The sequence below is a fragment of the Phalacrocorax carbo genome (genome assembly GCF_963921805.1).
Source record: "Phalacrocorax carbo chromosome W unlocalized genomic scaffold, bPhaCar2.1 SUPER_W_unloc_6, whole genome shotgun sequence".
Taxonomy (NCBI): domain Eukaryota; kingdom Metazoa; phylum Chordata; class Aves; order Suliformes; family Phalacrocoracidae; genus Phalacrocorax; species Phalacrocorax carbo.
Window position 1 is genome coordinate 943766 of NW_026990257.1, and position 20486 is coordinate 964251.

At 43.7% G+C, this 20486-nt stretch overlaps 1 long non-coding RNA gene across 1 annotated transcript; it reads right to left on the bottom strand.

Moving 5' to 3' along the window:
- Positions 1 to 1808: 1808 nt before the first annotated feature.
- Positions 1809 to 19877, bottom strand: LOC135310893 (uncharacterized). The gene is made up of 3 exons (XR_010370844.1): positions 19767 to 19877; positions 19041 to 19194; positions 1809 to 5347 (listed from the first exon to the last, which is right to left on the bottom strand). It is a non-coding gene; the product is annotated as an uncharacterized LOC135310893 (long non-coding RNA).
- Between the last annotated feature and the right edge of the window lie 609 nt (positions 19878 to 20486).

Sequence of the window (20486 nt, forward strand, 5' to 3'; positions counted from 1 at the left end):
GAGCCAGCTCCAGTACCTGTCGTGGGGGTTTGAGTAGCCACAGTGCTTGTCCTGGGGGTTTGAGTGGCCGCAGTGCCTGTCGTCAGGGCTAGAAGTGACAACAGTGCCAATCACTTTGCCTTTCAATCCAGAGACCTTCTCTTCCCCTTGGGGGCACTGAACACTGTTGAACAGGGCTCGGTATGCATGGGCCAGGCCCCAGCACGTTGCAGTTATCTCTATCTCTCTGGAGTTCCCAGCACAACAACATACTTTCTCCAAATATTCTGTTCGTTTTTCAGGATTCTGCACTTGTTCAGGGGTGAAACTCCAAAACGCTGGGGGTGCCCACTGTCCTAGGTATTTGCCCATGCTATCCCACATGCCCTGCCACTCGTAACTATCAAGCCTTGGGGCAGATTTCTGGATTATATTCTTAAGTTGCTTAGTCAAAACCAAAACAACATGCCGAAAAACTAACAATAAGTGCACCTTAACCACCCAAGGATGGTCAAGATACAAAAAGGTTGTTGTAACAAAGGCAGAGACGTCATAGAACAAAGTATCAAAGATATCATTCTGTATTTCCTTCATATAAAATCTCTCAGAGGAGGAGGTATAATTGCTAATTGCCTCAACAAGGTGGTATCCAAAGCACAGTAATGGTTTCAGCAAAACCCCCAAATACCAGATAAAGCTGAAAACCAGTGTTTGCATAACAAACCTTTTAGGCAAAACATTACTAATCACAGCAGACTAAACAAACCAACACCAATCTTTAACACCAACTGCAAAAAGGACAACATGGTGCTGTGACCAGCAGCCGTTATTATCTCAAACCCTTGAGCCCCACGTTGGGCGCCAAAAAAAGGCTCTTGTGATTTATTTGCCAACTCAGCCCCACACAGCCGCTCACTCACTCTCCCACCAGTGGGCGGGGGAGAGAATCAGAAGTGTAACGCTCATGGGTTGAGATAAGAACAGTTTAATAATTAAAATAAAACAACAACAACTAGATGATCCCTGAGGTCCCTTCCAACCTGAGAGTCTGTGAAAAATGCAATGGAAACGAAAACAATTAGAGGTGCAAAATCCAGGGTGGGGAGGGGGGGAAGGGGAATGAACCACCAAAACAAACTGCATGTGATGCAGCCACTCACTGCCCGCTGACACGACACCACCAGTCCCTGAGCCGTAAATGCCCCCCTGCGTGCCAACCACCCCCATTAATATACTGGTCATGGCATCACATGGTATGGAATGAACATCCCATTGGCCAGTCAGGGTCAGCTGCCCCTGCCGTGGCCTGCCCCTCCCAGCCTCCTGCCCACGTGTCAGAGCATGGGAAGCTGGAAAGGTCCCTGACTACCACAGGCAATACAGTGAAGAGAATTAACCCCTTCTCAGCCAAAACCAGCACAATGCCCAAGCCCAGAGAGTTGTGGTGAATGGAGCTAAATCCAGCTGGTGGACGATCACGAGTGGGGTTCCCCAGGTCTCAGTTTTGGGGCCAGCCTTGTTTAATATCCTTTTCAATGATCTGGATGAGGGGATCGAGTGGACCCTCAGTACCAACTTGGGCAGAAGTGGTGGTCTGCTCGAGGGTAGGAAGTCTCTACAGAGGGACCTGGACAGGCTGGATCAATGGGCCAAGGCCAGTTGTATGAGGTTTAACAAGGACAAGTGCCGGGTCATGCACTTTAGTCACAACAACCCCATGCAACACTACAGGCTTGGGGAAGAGTGGCTGGAAAGCTGCGTGGTGGAGAGGGATGTAGGGGTGTTGGTCGACAGCCAGCTGATGTTGAAGAATTTCTCAAGACAGTGGGTATCACTAGGTTTGCTTTATTAATCACAACTCAGAGTTGGGCCACCACCTCAGTGTGTGGCAACTAACAAGACACAGCCTTCAGGTTATATAGGCTTCCCTGATAATTATGTCATTGTCAAAGCCCATCGTAATTTTCCACTGTGTTCTCAATTCTTCATTTTTCTGGCCAGTTAAAAGGTCTTCTTTTTCCACCTTCAGCAAGTTCTTGTCGTCCCCGTCTCGGTTCTGCTTCTGGTCACGAGCCTTATTGGTCCACTGTTAGGCCTTTGATCTCCTTCTTAGAATGTCCGCCCGATGTCTTGTTTAAGTTTCCTGATTTCATAGAAGTTAACCTTCCAACCGTTACATTTTTCTACTTATTCATCATCTATATACTTATATTTAGTTAACAGAGGTATTACAATCAGCACTTAATCTTCATGTTTAACTCTGGTTTTCTGTATTTATTCTTTCTACTGATTAGCTCTGCTGGTGATTAATCCAGCCATGGTTGGGGCTATACAGGGGACAGAATGAGCAGTACACTGCATGGACTGAAAAGAAAAGTTATACACCTGTGATAACACAAGAGTATAACAATATTGACTACATTCATTTATCTATTTCTTATTCTAAACTGGTATAACAATACTGAATAGTCTTTTATATTTTTCTTATTCTAAATACCTATTCTAAGTCTACTATCTCTTAACATCAAGATTAACTGCTCCATAACCTTCCCCGGTACCAAGGTCAGGCTGATGGGCCTGTAGTTCCCTGGATCCCCCTTCCGGCCCTTCTTGTAGATGGGCATCACATCGGCAAGTTTCCAGTCATCTGGGACCTCCCCTGTTAACCAGGACTGATGGTAAATGATGGAGAGTGGCTTGGCAAGCTCCTCTGTCAGCTCCCTCAGTACTCTCAGGTGGATCCCATCTGGCCCCATAGACTTGTGAGTGTCCAGGTGGCTCAGCGGGTCGTAAACTGCTTCCTCCTGGATTATGGGGGGGGTTTATTCTGCGATCCGTCCCTGCCTTCCAGCTCAGGGGGCTGAATACCCTGGCGATAACTGGTCTGATGGTTAAAGACTGAGACAAAGAAGGCATTTAGTACGTCAGGCTTTTCCTCATCCTTAGTTGCAATGTTCCCCTCCACATCCAATAGATGATGGAGATTTTATTTGGTTCTCTTTTTGTTGTTAATATATTTGTAAAAACATCTTTTGTTATCCCTTACAACAGTGGCCAGGTTGAGTTCTAGCTGGGACTTTGCTTCTCTAATTTTCCCTCTGCAAGACCTAATGAGGTCTCTGTATGCTTCTTGAGTTGCCTGCCCCTTCTTCCAAAAGCAGTAGACTCTCTTTTTTTTCCTGAATGCCAGGAAAAGCTCCCTGTTCAGCCAGGCTGGTCGTCTACCCCGCCGGTTTGTCTTGCGGCACTTGGGGACAGCCTGCTCCTGCACCTTTGAGACTTCCATCATGAAGAAAGCCCAGCCATCCTGGACTCCTTTGCCCTTCAGGACTGCCTCCCAAGGGACTCTCCCAACCACTGCCTTGAACAGGCCAAAGTCTGCCCTCCGGAAGTCCATGGTAGTGGATCTGCTGACCCCCCTACTTACTTCACCAAGAATTGAGAACTCAGTCATATCATGGTTGCTAAGCCCAAGATGTCCTCCGACCACCACATCTCCCACCAGTCCTTCTTTGTTTGTAAACAGGAGGTCAAGTGAGGCACCTCCCCTGGTAGGCTTCACTTACCAGTTGTGTCAGGAAGTTATCTTCCACACACTCCAGGATTCTCCTAGACTGGTAAATTGAAGTCCCCCACTAAAACGAGGGCTAGAGATTATGAGACTTCAGCCAACTGCTTGTAGAGTACTTCATCTGTCTCCTCATCCTGGTTGGGTGGTCTATAACAGACTCCCACCAGGATATCTGCCTTGTTGGCCTTCCCTCTCATCCTTACCCATAAGCACTCAACCTTATTATCACAATTGCTAAACTCTATGCAATTGAAGCACTTCCTAACATACAGAGCCACCCCACCACCTCTCCTTCCTTGCCTATCCCTTCTGAAGAGCTTATAGCCATTCATTGCAGGACTCCGGTCATAAGAGTCATTCCACCATGTCTCTCTGATGGTGACTAAGTTATAGCTATCCTGCTGCACGATGGCTTCCAGCTCCTCCTGTTTGTTGCCCATGCTGTGTGCATTGGTGTAGATGCACTTGAGCTGGGCTATCAGTTTCACCCGCAACCCTGGCATGCCACCCCTAGCCTCCTCACTGGTGAACCTGGCTACATCCCCTTCACCCTCTGAATCTAGTTTGAAGCCCTCTTGATGAGCCTCGCCAACTCATTTGCAAGAATCCTTTTCCCCCTTTGAGATAGGTGAACTCTAGCTGTTGCCAGCAGGCCCGGTGCCATGTAAACCTCCCCATGATCAAAAAAAAACAAATTTCCACTGATGGCACCAGCCTCTGAGCCATGTGTTAATCAATCAGTTGAGTTTTCCTCTTCCTTTCAGTATTGCTCTTCCCTGCCACTGACAGGATTGAGGAAAACACTACCTGCGCTCCTGATCCTTCAACCAGTCACCCCAGTGCCCTGAAGTCCCTTTTGATTGCTCTTGGACTTCTCTCTGCAACCTCATCACTGCCCAGCTGCACAACTGATAGCAGGTAGTTATCAGAGGGCCAGACCAGACCAGGGAGTTTCCTAGTAACATGTCTGACCAGAGCCCCAGGGAGGCAGCAGACTTCCCTGTGGGATGGGTCTGGTCAGCATATTGGGCCCTCTGTCCCCCTCAGAAGGGAATCGCCTACAATGATTACCCTCCTTTTCTTCTTAACAGAGGCAGTCATAATGTGTGGGGATGACCAATTCTCCCTAGGCAACCCCCCAGATGAACCTTCACCTACATCCTCGTTTGCCTGACCCACAAGTTCCAGAGCCCCATATCTGTTGTGTAAGGGCAGCTGGGAAGGTGAGGGAGGCCGAGAGGGGATTTGCCTGCCACCCCGAGCAGGGACCTGTTTCCATTCCCCCACATCTCTTAGGTTCCCTCCTTCTGCTAGGTGGCAAGAGGGTAGGGAATTCTCTGCTTCTTGTGGAGCTTCTTGTGGAGCCTCCATCTGCTGACTTGGCCCTGGGGATGATAGGGTGTGGCCCACCACTCTATCTCTCTCTCACACTCTCTGATGCATGAACTATCTCCTGTTTAAACTGTTCAAAGGCTTGTTGCTCAGGGCCCCATACGAAATAATTCTTCTTCCAGGTCACTTGAGAGAGAGGTGTCCTCGTTTCAGCTGGGATAGAGTTAAATTTCTTCATAGTAGCTAGTATGGGGCTATGTTTTGGAGTTTTGCTGGAAACAGTGGTGATAATGTGGAGATGTTTTAGTTCCTGCTAAGTAGCACTTACACTGGCCAAGGACTTTTTCAGCTCCCCATGCTTGGCTGGGTACACAAGAAGCTTGGAGGGGACGCAGCCAGGACAGCTGACCCAAACTGACCAACGGGGTATTCCATACCATATGACGTCATGCTCAGTATCTAAAGCTGGGAAAGAAAGAGGAAAGGGGGGACATTTGGAGTGATGGCGTTTGTCTTCCCAAGTAACCGTTATGTGTGATGGAGCCCTGCTTTCTTGGAGATGGCTGAACACCTGCCTGCTGATGGGAAGTAGTGAATGAATTCCTTGTTTTGCTCTGCTTCCATGTGCAGCTTTTGCTTTACCTATTAAACTGTCTTTATCTCAACCCATGAGTTGTTTCACTTTTACTCTTCCAATTCTCTCCCCCGTCCCGCCAGCGGGGAGTGAGTGAGCAGCTGCGTGGTACTTGGTGGCTGACTGGGGCTAAACCACAACAAGAGGGATTACGATCAGACTGTAATTTGGAATATGCATTCTCCAGAAACCCACAACACCTAAAAGAGTTTGTGTTTCCTTTTTGCTAGTTGGTGGAGACATGGCTGTTATTTTGTTGATCACATCCATTGGGATCTGATGACATCCATCCTGCCATTTCATTCCTAAGAACTGGATCTCCTGTGCGGGTCCCTTGACCTTATTTTGTTTTATGGAGAAAATAGCTCTCAGAAGGAGAGAAAACTTCCTCAATAATGTCTTCTGCTTTGTTACCCCACACAATGATATCATAAATATATTGTAGGTGCCGTCGGCACTATACCAGCTACAGTGAAGTAAATTAACTCTGTCCCAGCCAAAACCAGCACACGTGACATACAGTTAAGGAAGTCTTAGTACTATATCTAACACTTGAATGATGCAGACTGATACTCAGCCTAAGACCGAACCCACATCTTCCACTCATGTCATTAAAGCTGCACTGCTACCTGGCAGGCAAACTAAGCGAATTATTAGAGACCAAAATATTCCTTTCACTCTTAAGCATCTTTCAGTAGTATTTGTGTTCTGACAAGATACACAGATAACTGAAGGAATTAAAAAAAATTTTACTTTGATAAATAGATCGCTAAAACCTCTCAATATCTAAAAATAAGGACTTCCAAAAACACTGTAATGCTGACAATATATAAAGTGACAAAAGCACAGTGAGCAAGCTGATTATGATTATTTCCAGAAATATATAGGTATGAGAAGGGGAAGAGGTATAGTTTTAGCCCCTTTTGTCTCAGAAAACAAAGAACATTGAAGATGTGTATCTCAAAATGTAGCACCTAAGACAGTGGTGCCTACATCCTTTCCACAATGGCTTAAGGAAAATTTATGCTGCTGCTCCTGACCATGTTCACTAGGCACTATTCTGGGGACCAAGTGCACATCTAATAAAACCCAGCTATGTCTACTGTACTGTATTAGGAGAGAACTCTTGAAGCTGTAGGACCACAGACAAGCAATAAAGATTGTAGACAAACTGGAATATGACCAAACTAGACCAGGAATTTGTGACATTTGTGAATGCACTCATCCTTAGGACTCCAGGTTGCTGTCACCTCTCACATCTCACACACTACGCTCAGACATGATTCTCCTCCACCGAACTTCAAGTCCTTTTGTGTTTTTCAAAAAAATCCTCACTGTTCTAGTTATTGTGTGTCTAAGCATACTTCCCTCAGGTGTTGAGCATGGAGACACCATTACTTGATAAGCGTATCCTATTTGCCTAAATCTTGTTGCTGGACCCTACTGTTATTCACAAAAGTTTAAAGACAAAGGTCCTTTAAGAAAAATGGCACATATTTTGTAAAAAAAAGGTTCACTTTATTTTATGAAGTACCAAGAGCTTTTAATAAATGAATGAAAATGCACATGGAGAGATATGAGTGGCAAGCAGGTAGTAAGAGTACAAAATGTGGAAAATAATACAGATGCGTATCAGTCAGACACAAAAAGTGCTAACACTGAGTGGCCAGACTCAGGTAGTAAATGCAGATAAGTAGGTAGTATTTAGTTTATGTGAAAAACCCAAGTAAAACCAGGAAATTATAACTAATTGAAGAGGTGCTGCAACACACTAATTGGGAAAGAAGCCGTTATTGTTCTTTTAAATTTTTTTTTAATATGAACTTCTAAAGACTAACACAATGTGCAGCTGGATTGAAGGACTATATGCATACATGATTGTGCTGGTTTTGGTTGGGATAGAGTTAATTTTCTTCGTAGTAGCTAGTACGGGGCTACATTTTGGATTTGTGCTGAAAACAGTGTTGATAATTACAGAGATATTTTAGTTATTGCTAAGCAGTGCTTACACAGAGTCAAGGCCTTTGCTGCTTCCCACACCGCCCTGCCAGAAAGTAGGATGGGGGTGCTCAAGAAGTTGGGAGTGGACACAGCTGTGATAGCTGACCCCAACTGACCAAAGGGCTATTCCATACCATATGATGTCATGCTCAACAAGAAAACTAGGGCGGAGATTGACAGGGTGGCTGCTGCTCAGGGACTGGCTGGGCATCGGTCAGCTGGTGGTGACCAATTGTTTTCATTTGCATTATTTGTCTTTCTTGGGTTTTATTTTTCTGTTATTTTATTTTTCTTTCCCCTATTTTCCTATGATGATGATTATTATTATTTATTTTCTGTTTGTTTTCATTATTAAACTGTCTTTATCTCAACCCATGAGTTTTCTCAGTTTTACCCTTCTGATTCTCTCCGCCATCCCACCAGGGCAGGGGGAGTGAGCGAGCGGCTGTGGGGTGCTTAGTTGCCAGCTGGGGTTAAATTATGACTGAAAAAATGCAAAGGTACTGTTGCTACTGAAGACATGTCATTGCATATAACTCTGGATGATATTGCCTATACAAGAAAGCTATAGTTTGGCTAATAAACTGTCACTTTTTAACCAGCTTAGTCTAACTAATTATCCTGAGAACCACTGTGAAATACAACTACACTGCAGCAACAGATTAGTTGCTTGCTAACTGGGGCTAAACCACGACAGGCTTGGACTACAAATGAAAATAATTATCATCACCATAACTGCTTATATGATAACCACTGTCAGTTAGCACAATGCAAAGCAAGTGTCAATCTGTGCTCAGCAGCAGTCTAATGCTGAGAAAGTGGAGAAATTTCAGCTTAAAATAGTAGAAAAACTCATTCAGAGATGGTGGGGAGAGGCTTGTGTACTGCATGTTCAGGTGATGCCAGGTTCAAATCAAGCATTATTAGATATAGTATAGTGGTAAAAATTCTTCAGCTTCCTAAGATATTAACAAAATTCTTATATATCCCTCCCCTTAAGTTTTCGTTGGAAGATTGTTGATTAGGACTGCAGCAAACTTAAGCCCCTTGTTCTGACTGTAGCTGCTTGGGGAAGAAGGGAAACCGAATTCAACAAATTGCCTGACACAGAAACAGTAAAATATAGTTTCTGAAATTCTAGTGAGGATCTTTGATCCTGTTGCCCTTTTAGCTTTGTTTTTCAAGGCAAAAAATAATTTAAATTGGGATTTTTTTTTTCTACAGCATAATTAAACTCCTGAGGCTTACAAATTTTATCACTTTACCTTTCAGAAGAGGCAGTGACTGTCAAGTTGAAGACAAGTCTTTTCTGTCTCTGATAAGACTTCAATGTCCTTGAAGTTATGTGCTGAATGGAACTGAGAGGTCTAAATCCATTTTCAAAAAACTAACTTTGGTGTATCAATGAAATGACCATTTTTAGCCCTTTGGCCCAACTGAATTAATAACCCACATAATCTCATTGCACTTTGCTCAATTTTTTTTCAGCTTCTAAAGGTAATTATATCCATGCAGTTATTTAATCCTATTATACAGTCCAGGTGTTTGTCTCATACAAAGCAATTATTGGAATAATTTTACTTCTACAAATGCTTTCAGGTTAGATAACCTAAAGTATGATAGATAACCTTAAGTATGATAAACTTAATAAATCTAGAGCTTGAACATACTTAAGGTTACCTAAACGTAAGTAAAAAAAAATAGGTATGTGTAGAAAATGTGCATGTAGATACATATGTATCATGTATACATGGGGCTAGTGGCGGAGGGTGGGCCAGAGGCAACATGCACTTGTGTTTCACTGTGACCCGCTGCGATCTGGTGGAGCCAGGTGTTGTTGCCCTGACAACCAGGCCTGCCTGGTGGTGGCTGCCACAGAGGTGGTCCCTCAGGTGCCCTGCCTCGTGGCAGGGGCCCCACTGCCATGACAAGGCGGACTAACATTCCCAATATGCTTGAAGTGGGCATGGGAAGTGGTCTTGGGCTGTTGCAGCATACCCTGCCTCACCAGAAGGGAGGTTGTGGCTTCTTACCTTCACTAAAGTGAAGAGAGAGAGGATTTTTTGTCATTTGCAAACAAGTCCAATGGCCTGGTCATTTCCTGATAACCTCTGCTGTTTGGGTCAGGTTTTAATCAGTTAGGGAAACAAATTGTTTTAGCAAGAGCTCCCTGTCCTCTAGTTGGTGGTGTGCTGGTTTGGTGCCTTGCCGTCACTGCACTGAAGCTGGGTGCTTGGTCTCACAGAGCTGGGCCACAGGCAACGTCTGAACCTGTGCTCCTGTCTCCTGCCAGCGCAGAGGAGAAGTTGCTGTGGTGAGATTTGTGCCACCTGGACTAAAGAACAGCAGGTTTGCCTTTGCCTGAGAGAGCCTTCTGCCTGCTCCCCAGTCCCTGCTGATACAGGTTTGTAACCTGGATTTCTGAGCTCTCCGTGAAACTGCAAGGCACTTCTGGTGGCCTGGTAGGGTCCGGGGAGGTGCACAGCGCAGTGGGCGCCCTGTAGATGCTGAAACACTGCATGCCGTCCTGGGAGTCCTTTTGCGCAAAGCTATTTGAGAAAACTCCACTTCTTGTAAGGTAAGCAAATGCTCACTGTGTTGTTGACGGATTGGCAGGATGCTTCCTGCCTGTTATGCCTCATTTGAGAAGGGGTTCGGCAATTCCCAGGAAAGCCTAAGAGAATTTGCAGAAGGGAAACACGGCTCCTGCAGAGCTCTTTGAAGGGGAAAGAAGGAAATAATCTTGCTGAGGAAGAGTTGTTGCAGTTGCTCAGCAAGTTACGTTATTTAAGCTAATACTGTCCTGAAGAAAAGGATGCTAGAGTGCTAAGATTTCATCCTTCCTCTTGTGAAGTCATCTTGTCTGTTTTCCAAGGTCTGGACCACAATTTCTGTTTGAAAAGGGACCACCTTTTCAAAAGGACCACCTAAGGAGTGTGTACTCCTTAGCAAAGCTGCTCATGAAAATCGCCTCTGTTTTCTTGTTAGCCCCAATGAGTGTTCAGATATTTTCTCCCAGTGTACCAGGAGCATTGGCTGAAGTCCTAAGCAGAGTCACGGCTCATAACTGAAAATTGGGCTCATTTCTTTGATGGTTCATCAATGATAAAATCACTTCTATAGTTCATATTAACACAGGCATACTATCACATTTATAGTCAATATCATTCAGTAATGTTTAGTATGCTTGGGTTTTTTTTTCATTTTTATATAGTTCCAAACTCTTGTGCTGCTCATAAATTGCAGTTCATGGTGTTCCTTGAACGGCTAAACATGCCACATCTTCACTTAGCAAATGCAACACCTTTGTAATTAAGGTGCACATTTTGAAGGCCTTCCAAACTCATTTACTTTCTTGCTTAAATGCTGCTGCTTCAAAAAATAAATGATTAATTACTGATTGTAAAATGTTCACAATTTCTGTCTTACTGCTAGATATGATTAATAATGATGACTAATCAGATAATCATATTTGACTGGTTCTGTAGAAACTTTTCATAAGGTACAATAGCTTGTTCATATCAGACTTTGCTGACTCTTGGGGAAAATGAAATCGAATTAACTGGAGTCAACCCACTTTAAAAATTTATTTGGGATATATAAGGAGTGTTTAAAAATGTTACATCCTATGCTCTCTACACTGGCCTGTCATCATTTTGTTAGGCCGAGTGCATACTACTGCACTGACTGTTGCATATTACTCGCTTAAAAATATTGATCATGAAGGAATATCTTTTTTAGTTTTACACAAAATGGGTGATTACATCAATTTCCAGAAAGGGGTCTAAAAAGAAGTGAAAAGGAGCAAAAGTGAAACAAGCAAATTCTACCACCAATACATAAATGTAACTAAAGTATGCCCCTTAAAAGTGATTATACAAAATAAAATCACATTCCACATGTGATCCAATGTACATGTAATTTCTGAAGTCAGCAGTGGCTGTTGGCAGGTGGTAAAGCATGTTTCCTGTGCTGGAGCTGTGCAAGTAATTGGCTTTTTCATTCTCTTTCCGAAGAAGGGAGAAATGGTGGGTTGGTAAAAATATTTTAGTTGACCCAAGATTTAATGTTGTATTTCTTTAAATTTTTTTTTTTAGATTCTTAATAAAATACCGATCAATTTTGAAGTCAAGCTGTTGCTTCTAAACATGTCAAAAGCCTAGAACATTTAAAATAAATATTCTTAGATAAAACAATTTGCTGAACTTGTGTATCATTTCTTACCACCTGAAAATAGTTTTCTGTTTCTGCATTTTATTAACCTCTAGAAAGCTTCTTCAATTCTATTATGGAATGTAGCGCTAAAAAAACTCTTAGGAGGTAGGGACACACTGGTGTTTGAAACAACAAAAAATTAGTCATGTTGACTGTGATTGTTGGTTGTCATTACTTCCCACAGCGATTTTAAATGCTTCCTAGCAAGAAAAGATTATTGAAGCAGCGTTTAAAACTAGACAGAAATTGACTCAAAATTTACATTTGTTTTTCCAATATTTGTATGAGCAAAATCTTTGGTGTTACTCAGGAAAGTTAACAGAATGCTGTGGGGCCTGTGTGGTGTTCAGTGATTGTGGTTTTCTCAACTTGAGAAAATTGAAATTGCTGATAGGTAAATTCTGAGCACAGAAAGTCTAAATTTGTAGAACAATGATAATGGTTATTTTGCTGCATAGCAGTGCTTCAAAATACACCATAAATCACTTATGAAGTTGTTCTTGACTTATTTTAAACCAAATAGTCTTTCTTTCAATTGGAAGTATTCTGTTTATTCTAGTTATCATTTTATTTTCTTTTTTTAAACAAGACTGATAAACATATCTTCCAGATATTTTTCCCCATTTTTCCAGGATACTGAGGAAAACTAGAAACTTTCGTACAATTCCAGGAATGTGGGAATTTGTACATGCATACAGAGGTTATGGCTTGACTCACTGACTGAGTTTGCAAGGGAAATATTAGAGACCTAAAAACATCACCTTCACCATCATGGTTCACCCACATAATCTTTAAACATCAGGCAGGTGAGCAAAGAAGCACACAGGCATAAACTGTACATGCGGCAAAATGTTTTTGTCTTGTTAAGGTGCTGAAATGCTCTGCTCTGTATTTGCCTGCTCTTTCTACTACTAGAAGTTGCTTTTTGTTTTACTACATCTGTAGCAAACACCTTCTGGTTCACTAGCACTTGTACTTTTCCATTTCTAAATATATAAATGAAATCTTTTTATGCAGGCCACTGAGCACTCTGGTCAGGGATAAAGCAGGCAGGAGATTGATTAATCCAGTAGCTGTGGGTAAAGGAAGCAGTGAGAGTCCTATATTCTCTTGTCTGCCATCAAGGCTCTTTATGCACTTTATTCAATGATATTGTAATACAGCATGTGTCAATAGTCCCTGGATCCCAGGAGTCCTCTACTGGATTTTTTCTGCTAGCCATGATCATTTGTTGAAGCATTTTGATGTATTGTCTCATTTTTGAAATCAGGCCTGGAGCCCTGCAAGCAGAATTGTTCTGCTCCACAACAGTTCTTTTTCCTCCACCACCTCCTAAAATACTTATGCAGAAATCAACAAATTTATTTCTGCCTCTTGAGGTTTTGCATGCACATTGACAAAAATATGACTGAATGAGAGGAGCTGGACTTTCAGAGAGCTGCGGCACAGAAGCTGATAAGGGGGCTGGGTAGTTATGCAGTCAGAGGTGAAATTCTAATGTCTAAATAACTGAGAGGTAGAAAGCAAGAAGGTGAATATGCAATTTGAACAGAACTGGCCCTAGAATTGAACCCTGAGGAACACCACTGATGACCAGTTGCCAGTCAGATGTAGCCTCATTTACTACATCCCTTTGAGCCCTTGCATTCACCCAGTGCACCATGAACCTGCTCATCCCATGGTTGGACAACTTGTCCAGAAGGATGCTGTGAGGGACATTATCAAAAGACTGACTAAAATCCAGAAAAACTACATCCACCGCCTTCCCTTCATCCACTAGGCAGATGACCTTATCATAGAAGGATATCAAATTAGCTAAACAGGACTTTCCCTTTGTGAACCCATGTTGATTGTGCCTGATGATTGCATCGTTCTTTAAATGCCTTTCAATAGCACCCAGTATAGCCTTCTCCATAATTTTTCCAGGAACTGAGGTTAGACTAACAGGTCTGTAGTTCCCTGGGTCTTCCCTCACACCCTTCTTAAAAACTGGAATAACACTGGCTAGCTTCTAGTCAGCAGGGACCTCCCCAGGCTCCCAAGGCCTTTGGTAGATGATCGAGAGGGGTCCTGCCATAACATCTGCTAGCTCCTTCAAGTACTCTGGGGTGAATCCCATCAGGCCCCACGGACTTGTGAACATTCAGCTGATACAGCTGGTCCCTTACAATTTCAGTGTCCACAAATGGAAAGTCACCATTCCCACACTCATGATCCTCTGACTCAGGGGACCAGGCAGCCCAAGGTCTATCAGTATTATTAAAGACTGAGGCCAAAAAAAGCATTGCATGCTTCCGCTTCTTTCATCATCCCTATTAGTTGGATGACCATCTTCAACAAGTGTCAGTCCAATGTTTTCTTTAGACCTCCTCTTGCTATTAACATACTTAGAAAGCCCTTCTTGTTACCTGAAACAACACTGGCCAGTTTCAACTCTAACTGAGTGAACCACAGCTCTGTAATCTTTCTGCAAAGCCTGACTGTGGAACAAGTGAATGTGGAATCCGTGACAGCACCAGAGGTCTCATTGCCCTTGTTGGACACAAGCCATGGGACAGATAAACAACCAACAAAAACAAGGAACAGAAGGTCGGGGCACAGCTGGAGCAGCGAAGCAGGAGAGCGCGCTTATCTATGTTTATACCATATATGGTGCTAATGTGATAGAACACATTCAGAGGCGGAGAGAAGGGAAAAATACTAGCTCAGGAAGAAGACTATATTAAGGCTGATATCTTGCTAATAAATGGCTTTGCTTGTGCATGAATATCATCCAAGGAGAAGTCAGTACTGAGCCTAATGGAGGGACTCCTACAAAAACACAAGGCTGATATTGACCCGCAGTCATTAAAGAGAATTTTGAAGTGGGTATCAATAAACTGTGAGGGTGTTGATGCAGTCAACATTTTTAACACTGAAACTTGGGACGAAGCAGGAGTTAAATTGTGGGATACAGCAACAAAGTCGGATAAAATCGTGGCAGAGCTCTTAACTCCCTGGAGACAAATATTAGAGCTTATGTACAATCAGGAAGTTAGTTACCGAGATGCCGGAGAGTGTGAGTCCACCGATCCCCATGACACGGCCCTACCCGCTGCCCCCCCAGTGCCAGCTAAATCTGAGGTCCCAGAAAAAAAGAAAGGGACCTGATGTAAGACTCAAGTTTACCTAGGGTTCTCGAACACTGATAATGTCCCTGATGACCCATTTGATCCTGGACCCATTGACCCAGAGGAAGAACCTGATTTGTACCCCCCCAGACCCACTTACGTGCAAGTACCTGGGGGAGTGCTGGAATGGACCTGGCAGCCTCCAGATCAATAACCTTAGAAACATCTGCAGTCCATTTAATCCCTACTGGTGTCTTTGGACCCCTTGGTCAACAACGAAGTGCTCCCCTATTGGGCTGCTCGTCTACAACTCTGCAAGGGCTTTTTGCTTTACCTGGCGTTATTAATTCGATTACTCTGGTGAAATCAAAATTATGGCCTAGACTCCCACCCCACCTTGAACTATTGTGCAAAGCTCATGAATAGCCCAGTTAGTCTACTTTAATGCCCACCCCCCACAAACCACTAACACAGTACGAGGGTGTCAAGGCTTTGCATCAACAGGAGCCCTGCATATTTCGTGGGCCACGCGCCCCATGCTGCACTGTACCCTGACGACGAAAGACAAGAAATCTATCCGATTAGCCGGTGTTCTTGACACTGGTGCTGATGTCACCGTCATCTCTAAAGAACTGTGGCCCAAAGACTGGCCTCTGGTGCAACTTGGGGAAGCTTTAACTGGAATTGCAGAGTAAAAACATGATATTAATCGAAGGGCCCGACAAACATGTAGCATCGGTGCGCCCGTTTGTATTAGCAACACCAATTACATTATGGGGACGGGACTGTATGAGTCAGTGGGGAGTGCAAATTGGGTCAAATTTATCCTGAGGGCCACTGCGGCGCAAGCCACCTTAGAATTGACATGGGCAACACAAACTCCGGTATGGGTGGAACAGTGGGCCCTGCCTGTTGTCAAATTGCGCCATTTACACAAATTAGTTGACAAACAATTACGTGCAGGACACACAGTACCTACCACTAGTCCATGGAATTCATCTGTGTTTGTCATTCAGAAGAAAAGTGGTAAATGGCGTCTCTTACATGACCTAAGGAAAATTAATGCTGTAATGGAGGCTATGGGTGCACTACAACCAGGCATGCCGTCACCTGCCATGATCCCCTGCAATTGGCATCTTACTATTATTGATTTAAAAGACTGTTTCTTTACAATTCCTTTGCATCCTAACAGTGCCCCTAAATCTGCATTTTCAGTTGCAAATTGCACCAGAGAAGATTCAACAGGCAAGCCCATGGCAGTATTTAGGGTGGAGAATAACAGAACAAAAAATTAGGCCACAACATGTAAAAATCCAAACTAATGTCAAGACACTTCATGATTTACAAAAACTCTTAGATACTCTTAATCAGGTTCAACCTCTGTTAGGTGTTACGAACCATGAATTAAGCCCTTTATTTTCTCTATTGAAAGGCACCCCTGAGCTTTTATCACCTTCTGTTTTGACCCCTGAAGCGACAGTGGCACTTACAAAGGTTTCTGACGCTATCGCTTTGCGTCAAGCAGATTGCGTCTGTCCTGAACTACCCTTTCAACTAGTCATCTTGAATCCATCTACCCAGCCATATGTGCTGTTTTATCAGTGAAATGTAACACACAATGACCCCTTAGTGATAATCGAATGGATATTTCTTGCTAATCATTTACATAAGACCATTGTGGCCCTGCTAATTATGAAAGGCCCTGCTAATTATGAAAGGACAACAATGACTCAGAGTATTAGCAGGCCAAGATATTGCCAGAATCATTGTACCAGTGTCATCACATATGTTACAGAATTCAATGCAAACTTCTCTAGACTTTCAAACAGCTTTAGTAGACTTTCCTGGTCAGCTAGATAATCATAAACCGAGCCACAAGTTGATCCAACATGACTTTATATTATATGAAACCCCAAACAGAAGCCATATACCTCTATCAGCCCTCACCATATTTACTGATGGATCAGGTCAAACCGGCCAGGCAGTTATTGTGTGGAAAGATCCATGTACTCAGACTTGGTTGTCAGATATCAACCATGCTAATGGTTCTCCACAAATTGTGGAACTCGCTGCAGTAGCCCGAGCTTTTCAACTTTGGCAAGAACCCCTCAGTATTGTAACAGATTCAGCTTATGTAGCCAGGCTAATATCTCATTTAGAAAATGCATGTTTGCGGGATGTTTCTCATCCACTATTATTCCACTATCTATTCCAGCTGTCCCGTCTTTTGAATGACAGAAAAGAACCTTATGTTATTATGCATATTAGAGCGCATACGACTCTCCCCGGCCCTTTGGTTGAAGGCAACCGGCGAGCAGATGCTCTGACCATGCCTGTTCAAGTACTTCCCAATATGATGGAACAAGCCCAGATTTCCTACGCGTGTTTTCACCACAATGAGAAAGCATTACAAGAAATTATTTCTTTGACATCTGTACAGGCCCGTGACATTATTAGTGCTTGTCCAGACTGCCACCGCTTTAGCACAACATCACGACCAGACATTAATCCTAGGGGACTGATTGCCTTAGAATTACGGCAAACAGATGTTACCCATTTTCCAACATTTGGTCGCTTGAAATATATTCACGTTTCTGTTGATACCTTCTTGGGAGCAATTTTCGCTTCTTGTCATGCCGGAGAAAGAGCCCGAGACATAATCAAACACTTTACCTGTGCCTTTGCATCCTTAGGTATCCCGCGTATAATTAAGACTGATAACGGCCCAGCCTATCTCTCACATCATCTACTAACCTTTTTTCAAGATTGGGAGGTGAAACACATCACAGAGATTCCTCACTCCCCCACAGGGCAAGCCATCATTGAACGAGCACATAACACCTTAAAATGCATGTTGTTACAACAAAGTGGGGGAGCTGGAACCTTAACTCCACAAGAGAGTTTAGCAAAAGCACTGTATGTCCTTAACTTTTTGAATTTTTCCGATACAGGTCCCCCCATTAGCCAACACTATCTCTGCAAACAGACCAGCAGAGCATTGAAGGAAAGGTGCAGGTCCTCGTACAAAATTTAGAATCCGGGATAATGGAGGGTCCCTTCCCCTAATAACATGGGGAAGAGGTTATGCTTGTGTCTCCACAGGGTCAGGACCTCACTGAATCCCAGCCCGTTGTGTCCGGCCATATCGGTATCAACCCTCAACAGAAAATTTCGCATCGGAAGAACCAAACCCTACTGAAGGAAAATGAAGACGCTCTGTTTGTTGATTGTATTTATAATCTGTTCATGTAACTGGGTATGTTCTTGGCCAGGGTTACCCAAGCTGCCATCGTCTAACAATGTTTGGGTAACACTGGTGAAAGCCATAAACCAAGATTTTTGTGTATTGTTATCTGTATCCCATGCTGCTTACAACATTTAATAGATAAATCTCTGAAAACCATATTGATAGTTGAAAAAGAAGGGGGAATTGTGGAATAAGTGAATGTGGCCTCCCATGACAGCACCGGAGATCTCATCGCCCTTGTTGGATGCAAGCTATGGGATAGAAAAGCAACCCACAAAAACAAGGAACAGAAGGTCAGGGGCACAGCTGGAGTACCAAAGCAGGAGAGCGTGCTTATCTATGTTTATACCATATATGGAGCTAATGTGATAGAACACATTCAGAGGCAGAGAGAAGGGAAAAATACTAGCTCAGGAAGAAGACTATATTAAGGCTGATCTCTTACTAATAAATGGCTTTGCTTGTGCATGAATATGGAGTCTGTGTCGTGAATCGCCACAAACATGAGTTGCAAGATTGTATTATAACTCAAAGACCTAATTTCTGGCCATTTTTCCTCATTTTCCAGTTTATACTTTGGCCATCATTGAGTGCAATATTCTTTTAATTTCTTTTTTATTAGAGGAACCCTGCCTAACTTATGCATCCTAATGCGGAGCAAGGGGAAACCTCTGCAGATTGTCCTGCTCGCTGTCCTACTCCCACGATGTTATCAAAAAGAACATTGTCAACCATGCTTTCATACACTCCAGTTGTCACCATCCAAACATACAAAAGTCCACAAAATACCCTTTTCTTCACCCTTTTATGTTTACCTATTGTTTCATGCACCCCAGTCATCACTGTACAATCATGAACAAGACTTACCAAACACTTTTAAAACCTTTACCTTTACCTATTGTTAGCCATGCAATGTCTCTTTATCATGCATTGCACCTTTGAGTTGCTTACCCCCTCCGGATGGGGAGATTACTCACGGAGTCCTCTGAACAACAGGTCAGTGCATGCTTGGAGTGCGAAGAGCAACTTCTCCCCACCGGCAGCTGGCAAGACCATCTGGGCAAGGCTTCACAGCTGTCCGGTCTGGGTTGCCAAAAACTGTTGTCTGAAAAGCAGATCTGTCAGCCGGTGTGCAATGAGTCAATAATCACACACTCAGGAAAGACACTGCTAATTTATTTTAGGGTTGCGCAAGCCTGGGTGCTTGGTGGTTTTCCACAAATCAAGCACACCAAAGCTGGCTACTTCATTCAATTTATACAATAAGTCCATACATATTCTACCTATCTAATGCATATTCATTCTAATCTACATAGGTTGTGTAATGGCATTAGGTCATTCCTCTTGGCTCCACTTCAGGTTCTTCTGCGCATTCCTTCCTCTCTTCAGGAGTCTTGGTGGTCTTTACAGATGAAGTACCCTAACCCTTTTTACCCATATATGGTCACGTGTTACGCAAGGACAATTTAAGGCTATTTTCTCTTGCCAACTTTCCATAATTTTCTTCTAAAAGGAATGCTTGTCCTTGATTAAATGGATTCTCGCTGATGGCCAAGATATCCCATCCCTAAGCTTAGGTTAAATATTAAAGGTGTCTAGATTCACACTAATTAAACTTATACAATACCTGTTCTTTCCAAAGAGGGGCTGTTCTCTTACATCATTACTGCTGCTTACCTATTAATTGGCAAACTCCCGTTTGCCACGGGGCTTCCTTGCCTTGCTGTATATTAGAATCCAGTGCTCATTAGTGGCAGCTTTTTTCTTCTGCTGCTTGCTGAACTGCTTATCACCTTACCCTGCCGGGCCTGGGAACATTCTGATAACAGCAATGGCCAGGCGCCTGGGCTGGCAGATGGCCAGGGCATTGCTTCTGTTTCTGTGCTGCTATACTGCACAGGCTGGAGCTCCAGTGTGAACTCGAGTCAAAGGGACTGTGACCTGCGGCTAAGTCCATGTGGGAGCAGGACACCCCGAAGCATCTGTGGCTGTGGATAAGCCCATGCCAGAGCAGGTATCTCCTGAAGCATCTGTGGCCTTGGTTATGTCTGTGCCACAGCAGGTATACCTCTGAGGCAATTGTGGCCCAAGAATAATTTTGTGCTGCAGCAGGTACACCTTGAAGCATCAGTGGCTGTGAATGAGGTCGTGCCGGAGCACCTCAAAGTGTGTGGCCATGGGTAAGCCCATAACAGAGCAGGTTTACTTCTGGAGGGACTGCAGCCATGGGCAAGGCCATGCTGGAGCAGGTTTACTTCTGGAGGGACTGCATCCATGGGCAAGGCCATGCTGGAGCATGTATATCTTTGAAGGCATTGTGGCCCAAGCAGAAGGCCACGCTGCAGCAGGCACACCTCAAAGTGACTGTGGCTCTGGATAAGTCTATGCTGCAGCAGG